A 10,313-nucleotide genomic window follows, 5' to 3' on the forward strand; every position below is an offset into this window, starting at 1 on the left:
AAATCAAGCGAACGGTAGCTGAACTTCTATCGCTCGGGGCAAAGTCACTGAGGTCAGTGACGATTTTGGCGGTGGGAGAGTGTTGCCGGTCGACTGTGTCTGGCCCGGCCAAGCCAGTAAAAGGTAATGCTGCTTGGCCAGCTTAGGCATAGTTGGAAGGCATATGGGATCAATCGGTCGCCGAGTCAAGCAGAAAGCAATGCACGTGGAATGTGCAGCGCGGTGGTGCAGTGACAAGGCGTTTAAATGCATCAAGATCAGTAGTCCCTTTGGAAGTGCAAGTCCGTCGTTGGGGAATCCAGTGGGTTCCCCACGCGTAGTGTTTGGATACACAAGGGGGTGCGCGTGGGTTAGGGGCAATTCCCCCAGTGGGCGCATACGCTGCGTTCCACAACCGCGTAGAGTCACGCGGGGGTGAGCAAGTGAATGCTCATCGTCGAGTAGGGCGATGGTCGACCGCCTTACTTAATGACATATAGTCGTCAACTGGCTTCGGCTGGGGACTTCCTCCCAAGGGAAGTCTACCCCCACCCAGATTTCGTTTGGATGTAGATAGGCACTTAGAAGAATGGCGAAGTTCTGACAGGGCCTCATGGCCACGGCTTGCCGATGGTCGACAATGGGATAAAACCTGGGTGATGGTGTGCCGAGTGCTTTGCACTCCTCGTCTAGTCCACAGTCCCGAATAATGATGAATGCTTCCGCTAGCTTAAAAGAGGTGTCAGGCTGGCCGAAGGCTTTGGGGAACGCCTTCGGCACCGCGCGGGTCGAAGAAACTCGGCCCGTGACAGGCCCACTCATTAATATTACCCAAATGCTTTCTATTTCACCCCATAATATTCTTTTTACTATTAGTTTCAAGCGAATACAATTCATGGGATAGCATGAATACCTTAAAGACCCATGATGCGCAATAATTTCCTTAGCATGTCACGACAGACTCCAAGATCTAGCATACTGAATTCTAGACCAATTATAAGTTTCTCTAACATGTCTCCATGCTACAAACCAAGGGATGTAGCTTTGTTACCATTTTCCATATACATCTTAGACTCTCCACCCATTGACATGATGCCTTTCAAGGTCAGCATTGAAATTCGCTTACTGGTCAAGAGACAACACAGTGATACAAGATACCAACTAAGATTGTACTCGATAATGACATTTCCTATCTTCCATTTGACCGAGTAAACTAGCAGGAAAGATCCTCAACCTCCCTTAACCTTCAAAACTCAACATGATTATTCAAAGCTCAACAAGACTACATGTTAGGAGGGTTTCCAATTTTCTTATTACTAACCCACATCTCATTAAAATCTCCAACACATATAATCAGTAAAAATCTCTCACACTCTTAATCAAGTCTTCCAATTGCAAGAAATAATCAACTCTCTGATCTCTAGCATTTGACGAATATAATCCAATAACAATAAACATTGTTTTCAACTTATTTAAGATAAAACACCCAACTGTTCCTCATCTCACTTTCTATCAACCTTCATGGATAACTTATCTTGATGTCAAAAACAAACTACTCTAGAAATATTTTTATCTAATTCGAAAATAGAGGCATACTCTAATCATTCACATTGCCACCGACCAATTTTAAGAGCAATTTTTTAATCATCTAATCATAGGCAAAGGAAATACAAAGTTATTTCTCCTCCACGAAGGCTATCAAATTCATGCTTCCAGATGCCTAGTTGTTTCCTCAAAATTTCAACTAATAATTTTCATTGCATATAAAGAGCCTACATTTTTCCCAGATCTATGTTGTATTTTTCATCTAACTTGCATAGTCATTAATACACTCCACAACCTCCTATGTAGGGTTTCCCTTCTTCCTTCCCTTCTTTCTTGTTTTCCTCCTCACTATACCTTTCACCCATGTTCCTTTTGTAGCTATTATGTTCTATTAATAGAAGCTCACCCCTAGACTTATCAGTCTACATACTATTTTTACAATTGCCTTGAGACCCAACCTCCCTCAAAAGACCCAATTCTTTACCTCCTCCCTTGTCAATAATACTTTGTTGAACCTCAAAAGCAAATATGCAGGGTATAACCAATTCATCGCCCTTGGGCATACCAGTTAGACAATCAAATGGATTAATCAAAACAAGGCATAAAATTTTACTTATATCCATAGTGGAAGCCTTCATCATCAGACACCAATTCTCTTTTAATATCTATCTCACATGTTCCTAACCCTTATCATAAATCTTCACTCTACCAAAATCGACAAAAGTGAAAAGCAATAAACATAACAACATGTATAACACACAAATATGAAGTACACACACACACATATAATGCTAAGGAAATACAAATTATCATTTAATTTAAAATTGATAAATATTAATTGAAAATTGTACTAATGATAGATCTTCTTCTTGTTAACTCATTTGTTTAGTGCAAAAAACATGACAAGTTAAATAGAAAAAAAAACATATCATAAAGAAACACAAATTCTAATATGAATTTCCCACGTATTAATTGAAAATGTTGTACCTTTTTCTTGCTAATCAACTCCTTTCTTTAATGCAAAAATTTGACATGGAAAATAAAAGAAAAATACCACTTTACACTTGACAAACAAGAATTATCAATCTGGGGGCCCCTCTTTTGGTTAGGGTTCTAGCAGGGACAAGGGGGTGTTTCCCCGCTTGGGGGGAGAGAAGAAGTAAGATAGAGCTTGACGGGGGTGATGTGTAGGTTCTACTACATCAAGGCAAGGAATTTGTGTCGATAGGCAATGAACAGGCACGACCTCTCAGGGAGAGGGTTCAATAGTATTCCATTGAGACACCATTACTGCCTAAAAATGGGAGTCAATAGTAAGTAACCCTCAGAGTGTTGAGGATTAGTTCCAATCCCTTTCGGAGCTGGAAGCAAAGGTAATTGAAGAGAAAAGTAAACTAATTATTTCACAAATGGCGTACAAAGAGATGTTGAAACCTTTCTAGTTTTTAGCGATAGTAGTCCTTTCAAAAGGTAATAGCAAGGCTTGACTTGACTACTCCTTCGTGTTTGAGTCACTACGAAAGCTATAGAGCTTCGTCCTAATATACAGTTCTCTTTAGTGGGAAGGAAAAACTTCTTGGTAAGAGTTTTATCTAAAGAAGAGCAGAACTTCATCCTCCAACTTGGCATATGGAGGGTTGGTGGATGCATGGTCTTGGCCACGAGGTGGAGTCTGGGCAAAGCCCTGAAAGTTGAAGCAACTTCTAGAGTGCGGATTTGGGTGTGCCTCTCTGATCTTTAAATGGAGTTATGGAACACAAATAGTATTCTTTGATCTTATGGGCATCATAAGAGCTCACTTTGTTGGGATAGATCAGTTTACAAGTGAACATGAACGGCTGGGGATTGCCCACATGCTTGTGGAGGTGCCTCTGGATTTTGTTTGAGTGGTGGAGGCTGTACTTTGGTAGTTGATGGCAAAGTCCTTTCCTAAGTCATAGAATATGAATCCATCATAAGGTTCACACTCATAGCCAAAGTGAACGAGTTGCCTACAACATTTTGAAGAAGCTTGTTGATTGACATCTGATTAAGCTTTTTAATAAAATAAGGTATATACAATGAAAATGTCAAAGCTTAGTGGTGATGAATCGGCCAAGATGCATGCTTTTTGCTTGTTAAATTTTGATTTTTATGTCTCACTATAAACAAGACTACAGATCTTGACAAGAGCTTCGGTGGTCTCTTTGTCTTACAATATGTTCTTTTGAATGAATTGGTTATCTATGTTACCAGAAAAGAAAATCTAATACAAGGTTCACAATCAAGCAAGGGTACACCATTCCTGACCCGAAAAAAGAGAATGATATGATATCTCTCCGTACATACTGGTAAGCATCAAATACAAATTGGTGGAATTCCCATTTTTTTGATATCTTGCATCTAATACAAGAAATTTATTTGGCCTCTCAATAGGTGAAAGTATAAATTTTGATTAAATTGGCATGCAATTCCATTGTGTTGAAGTCCTTATGTTGAACTTTTCAAGCAGTTCTTGTTGTTTGTCTCAGTTCTGACTTCAATGAAAAATCTTAAGGTTTTGATTTCTGCGAATCACAACATGGCTGCTATAATGTTAAGTGGATTTCTGCCATCAGGTTCTCTAAAATCTCTCAAGGCAGTGATATTAGGAAAGATATCACCATCTATTCCTTGTAGCTTGATGGGGCCATTTAATGGAATGCAGAAGCTGTCGATGACCCTCTACAAGGTCAATAAAATACTGGAGATTTGTTTAGGAAGTGATATCCAAACCATGTTTCCATATCTTACAGAACTTCAAATATACTACTTTGAGGGATTGGGGAGTTTGCCTAATGCAGTCACTTGAAAGACTACCATATTTTTTATCTGAACTAAGGAAACTGAGATTTTTAGATCTCTTATGCTATTCGCGCGTACAATATTCTCCTAACAGCATAAGCATGCCGCATAGTTTGGAAAAAATTGACGTGAGGGGACGCGTTGCTAAGCTACTTGATATGGCAATCAATCTCAAGCGCCTTAGAGATGTCATTTGTGACGAAGATGCCGAGACCTTGTGAGTGAATAAGACCAAGTTTGGAAGGCTGAGGATGCACACATGTAAGAATAGCATAAGCTTGAGTTTTCTTGAATAGGGATTTCAATGGTGATGCAAGGTTACTGTTTTGTTGCATTGAATAGAAATTGTCAATGTTGTAGTTAGTTTCTCCTTAAAGAGCTCCTTGCTGGCTCATGAGGCCATTCACTATAAGAGTAACGGAAAAGAGAAGTCTATTTGTCTCAAAGCTAACCTTATCAAGGCCTATGACATAGTAAATTGAGTGTTCCTACAAAATGTTGTCAGCTACTTCAGATTTACGGACCAATGGGTTCAGCATGTTATGCTAGTACTTACCATGATGTCTACCTTGCTTCTTGTCACACCCCAACCTTTTAACCCTCAAACAATTTTTTTTTAAACATAAAGCATTAAGGTACGACGACACAACAATTTAAAACAGAGGGAGCTATGCCATTAGAAACAATGATGCAAACTTTCATTTATATAACAATTTCAGTTGATATACAATTACATTAATGTGTATGACAAAATGCCCCAAACCATAAAATTGATGCCTAACAACAACAAGACATCAATATAACCAAAAACACGATGTGCCAGCACTACAAACTACCCAAAACCTCTCCAGTAGGATGTGAGTGAAGCTATCCGATCAACCTACTGTCTCGGGTCCGCCAAAACCTGAAAAAGGAAACAACTGAAGGCTTAGCCTTCGCAGTATGGCAACAAGCCAGGAAAATTCTAAACCCTCTTAGATATGGCTTAAAAATGAGAACAGTCTTAAAAGCAATCTATCATTATATCGTGTCAGGACATAGTCACATCATTTACTAAGAAGCCTCCTCACATATACCACGACATGTAAAGGACATTCAAAGGTCACGATGACATAATCTCAATTCACAAGAAAAACATTCATAAACGTACCATTCTCATTCATTTCATTCACATGCACATCATTCACATACATTTCATTCATATACTTTTCATTTTCATTAACTTCAGTGAATTGATAGTTCCTGTGGGTGCAAACACAGGCATGTGCACACCGGGAGCGGCCTACAGCAGAGAGACAACCCCTGTGGTAGACCAGAACAATATGGATCCATTCACCCGCTGCAGCGATAGAACACTCATCCATGGGTGTGTGAATTCTAAGGAAAAATACTCAGCCTTCCTTAGGACACCCAAGTTGGGAAGGCGGGAGCCTAACGCTCCAAGCACATCATACAACAGTACCCTGGGGCTTTGCATTGCCTGCGCTCCGAACAGACGAGACCAGTGGCGAAGGCGGGACAACTTCCAAACACATAGCCACATCCCACTGGCCTCTCATCTCTTATTCTTTTATTATTATCATTATAATTGCACATTCACAAAATGACTGGCTAGCTCATGATGTTGGTACACTTCACGAGTGCACCCACACCTCCAATTACCTCCACACGAGGGCCACACATATCATTACATTTTTAGCTAGCCATCATACAGTACATGTACAACTACCCTCCAATTCATTCATTTGCATCATTGCACGTGACAATATATATGCAACAAATCACAATATTCACATTCATAAGCACTCACATCTTATCAAACACATCATTCACATCTTTCAAAACTTAGCCAAATCTCGGAAAGTAGTCTCGATCCGTGATTGGCTCGTAGCTGTCCTAGGCTGTTATCATTGTAGGATGCTTTCTAATGCACAATTGAGGTCGAGGAGACACTCGACTCGATATACAATATGTAACATTTTCAAAACAAGCTTCTAATAACTTTTCAAAACAAATCTAATCATATATCAAATTATTTGTATGCAAACATACATTCACTCACAAAACAATCATTCAATCACATCACAATCTTAGGATCCCACGATCCTAGGAACACACATTCACACGTGGGCCCCAAGCAGGGATTTGCTTGGAATGCCACCATACCTGTCGCGTGTCCACAAAACTCTTAAAAATGCCTCAAGCTTCGAATCTAGTCGCTCAAGGTTTATGGAACGTGCCCGGTGTACCTACAAACATGCACAAGTGGTAAATGACTAAATTCTCTATTGGTTTAGCTCCACAATCAAAACAAATAAAAACAAAATCATTGAGACATGCCATTGCCTCAAGAGGGTGTCGACGGGTAGTGTCGACCTACAAGCCCTCCAATAGGCCTCTTCCCAACTTCTTGATGTTGCCACCAAACGTCAAAATTCAATGCTTCGATCAATCCACTACTAACACATTTCTCATTAGCTTTATTTAGTTGAGACGTTTTCCCCGCAGTTAAAATTCTCAACAAACAACGCATATGTACATCAATATAAGCCTATTTCCCAATCTTGTTAAAACGGTTCTAAACCTTCACCACAACATCACAATCTCTATCATGTTCTCTACTACTTCAAAAGTCAACACATCATGCTAGAAAAACACTTATACACATAGATCCTCGTCTTCTCAACATAGTCATAAACTTCTCTCAAAATAGCAACATCGCTAAAATGCATTCCAAATCATCAAATCATGAGTCTAGCATGCTCAAATAATAATTATACATGCTCTAATAGATAATATTCAAGAATCTAGGCTCGATTAGGCCTTGCTCACCCCAAACTTAGTGTCCAAACTGTCGCAATGTTCTTGGCACCCACCTCAAGCATTCGATCAAGTGCCAATGCCCAAAATTGCTTGTTGCCGTCGCCAACCACACGGCCTACTTGCTGGTAAGAGGGGGAAAACAGACTTCCCTAGCTATAATCCATTCAAACGGCAATAGGTACGATGAGAATCAACAAAAGAGAGATGAAAATAGAGGTCTGCCGTGAGAAGGAGACATTCAGTGGTGAGATGGATGGTTCGGTTGAGGGTATTGACAATGAGGAGAGAGTGCAGGCAGAGAAAGCAAGAGAGTGTGAGAGTGGCAGAGGAAGAGGGATAACACGGGCGAGGGAAATGGGGGAGATTGTGAGGAGGAGACAACTGAGACGAGGAGGGAGCTCGAGCAGAGAGGGAGAGAAAGAAAATGTGTGGACAGGGTGCTGACAGAGAGGGGAGAGGCTGCGTAGGAGGGAGGAGGTGAAGAAGGAAGAGGAAGGGGGAAAAGGCGAGGGAGAAGCGGCAGAGGTCGAGAGGGCTTACCAGAGCGCCACCACAGTCCTTCCTCCGCCGACCCAAGCATCGCCACAACCACCTTCCGCCTCCCGTTGCTCTCTGTCGTGCGAACCAGCGAAAGACAAAGGAGAAGGAGACGTTGAGGAAGGTGAGGGAGAAGAGTTCCCTAGCGCGACAGGCTCACAATGCTGGTGGATTCGGGTCCGGGTCTGGACCCGATCCAGCCCACCTACAAAAACAACGAGTGTTACACTTCTTGTTAATGGAAGGGAGGGCAGATAGTTCTCCCCCAAGCGAGGAGTCAGCCAAGGTGACCCACTTTCTCCCTACCTCTTCCTAGTGGTGCTGGAAATGTTTTCAAGGAGTTTGGAAAAAGGGGCCATAGAGAGGTCCATCAAGACTATGGGTGTGAGAAATAACAAGATCCAAGTTCACTCAGTTTGCTATGTAGATGATATCTTACTCTTCTCTAAGGCTTAAAAGAAATCGTTTCTTAAGATCAAACAGTTAATTGAGGAGTTTGAAGATGGATGGTGTTGGGATGAAATTCAACTGAAACAGAAGCCTAATGTTTTCCTTCAATGTCCCAAAGCAAGAACGGCAGGGTCTTATGGGTATTATTGGATGGGGGAAGGCACGCTACCCATGAAGTATCTTGGGCTGCACCTTCATTCATCGGGCATCACAGAAGGGCAGTTCCTCCCCTTAGTGTTCAAAGTGAAAAAAGGGTTAGCATTGCAAAGGGCTCTATCTTTTGTAGACCGATTTTGACTTCTCAAATACATCCTCTCTTGAATGCTGCTTTACCGGAGCATGACGCTTAAGCATTCTCGTAATACCATTAAGCATTTGGAGAAGTTAAGCATCAGAATCTTATGGGGTGAATATGAGGGAGTTCGACATCTTCATCTAGTGAGTTGGAAGAGGGTTTGTTTGCCAAAGGAGAATGGGGGATTGGGATTGCAATGCATCAAGGAAACCAATGAAGCATACCTTACTTTTCTAGCGGTCCAGGTGATGAAATCCAATTATAGCTGGGCAGGCCTTGTTAGAATGAAGTACCTCCACAACTGTGAACTGTGGGCTCCTAATTCAAGTCCTTAGGTTTCAACTGGATGGAAGGCTATTTGGTTTGCATGGACGGCAGTCAAGGATAGCATCAGTTGGACGATTTATGATGGGTGCTCTGCATGGTTTTGGAGGGACAGGTGTTGTGGCGAGCCTGTAGTTAACAAGGTCCCTAGGGATGATTACCCATGTTCAAGGATAGCTTGGAACTATTCTTGTTGATTTTATCCATCTTGATTAGTTGTGAGCTTTTTGCACAACTGCGGCCAAGTCCATTGCTTCCTATTCTCACTGAGGGAAGCCCTGCTAGATTATGAATCGTGGATTCGAGCGGGGAAGACATCTCTTGTAGGATGCTATGGAAATCTATGCAGAAAAAAGGTGTTCGGGAAGGGTGACAGAAGTATATTTGGCTCACTAATAGATGCCCAGAGGCTGCTGCGCGCTCTATTTTGGATGCGAGTTCAAATTGCTTACAGATGTAAAAAGGCTGAGATTTACCAGGTTCCGCAATGTAGACTGTATCGTGTCCAAGAAGAAGGTGTTCTTCACCTCTTCTTCAAATGTAAGTTTCTCAAGGCCTGTGGAGACATCTTGTTAGGATGTTTGGGCGCGTGAAGATCCCCTCTGGCTCATGGGTTTCTTGTCTGGAACGGTGGATGAATCTTCAGTTTCATGAGAAGGCCCTCCACTGATATTGGTGTATATGCTTTCATCTAACGATCTGGTGGATCTGGCGCAGTAAGAATGAAGCAGGCCACCGCAAGCCATTGGAGTGGCGGCTGGCTAAAATAACCCTGTGGAGGATTTGTTCTGACCATATCTTAAAATATGATTGGAGGAAGATTGAGAGGAAAGAAGTTGAGGTGTGGCTATCCATGGGGATTCCATGGGCGAGCTGGAGTTGGGTACCTAGCACTGATTTATCAAATTCACATAGGGGTACTGCGTAGAGGGTGAATGGAAGGGGGTGGCTGGCTTGGTTAGAGATGGTTCATAGGCTTACCTGATTAAGTTCATACAGTGGCAAGTGGGGGGCCATAACAGCCTCGCTACTTGGGCCCTCAACAAATGTGTCGTGGTGATTCAATGCCTAAAGGGAACACATCCTGATCCAAGCCAATTGCAAAGCATGGCTGAAATGGCTCTCTGAGGCTTCTATGGGCCGACATTGCATACCCAACAGCTATCCTGGTATTAGTAAAGCTCTGCCTTTGATTGAGGTTTCTAAATCGCTGCCATTAACGACATGCTTTTGATCCAGCCAGATTTTGAGTTCTACCAAGAATGGGCCCATGATGGAGAGTTTTGACAGTCCCCCTTGAGGGGACCAGGTCTGTTTCTTTTGTAATCTCATGTAAATCCTGTAATCAGGCCCTCATTTCTTTTTGTGCACAAATTCTGGTTGCAATAAAATTGGACTTGCCCATCACCGGTGGATTCCTGGCAAAATAAAAGACACATATGTATTCTCCAAAGTCTTCTTCATAACATGAAATCACATGGTCATGATATATATATGTATATGACATTATAATTGTCCATATATATAGTTATATGTA

This window comes from Nymphaea colorata, chromosome 2 (assembly GCF_008831285.2).
Source record: "Nymphaea colorata isolate Beijing-Zhang1983 chromosome 2, ASM883128v2, whole genome shotgun sequence".
Lineage (NCBI taxonomy): Eukaryota > Viridiplantae > Streptophyta > Magnoliopsida > Nymphaeales > Nymphaeaceae > Nymphaea > Nymphaea colorata.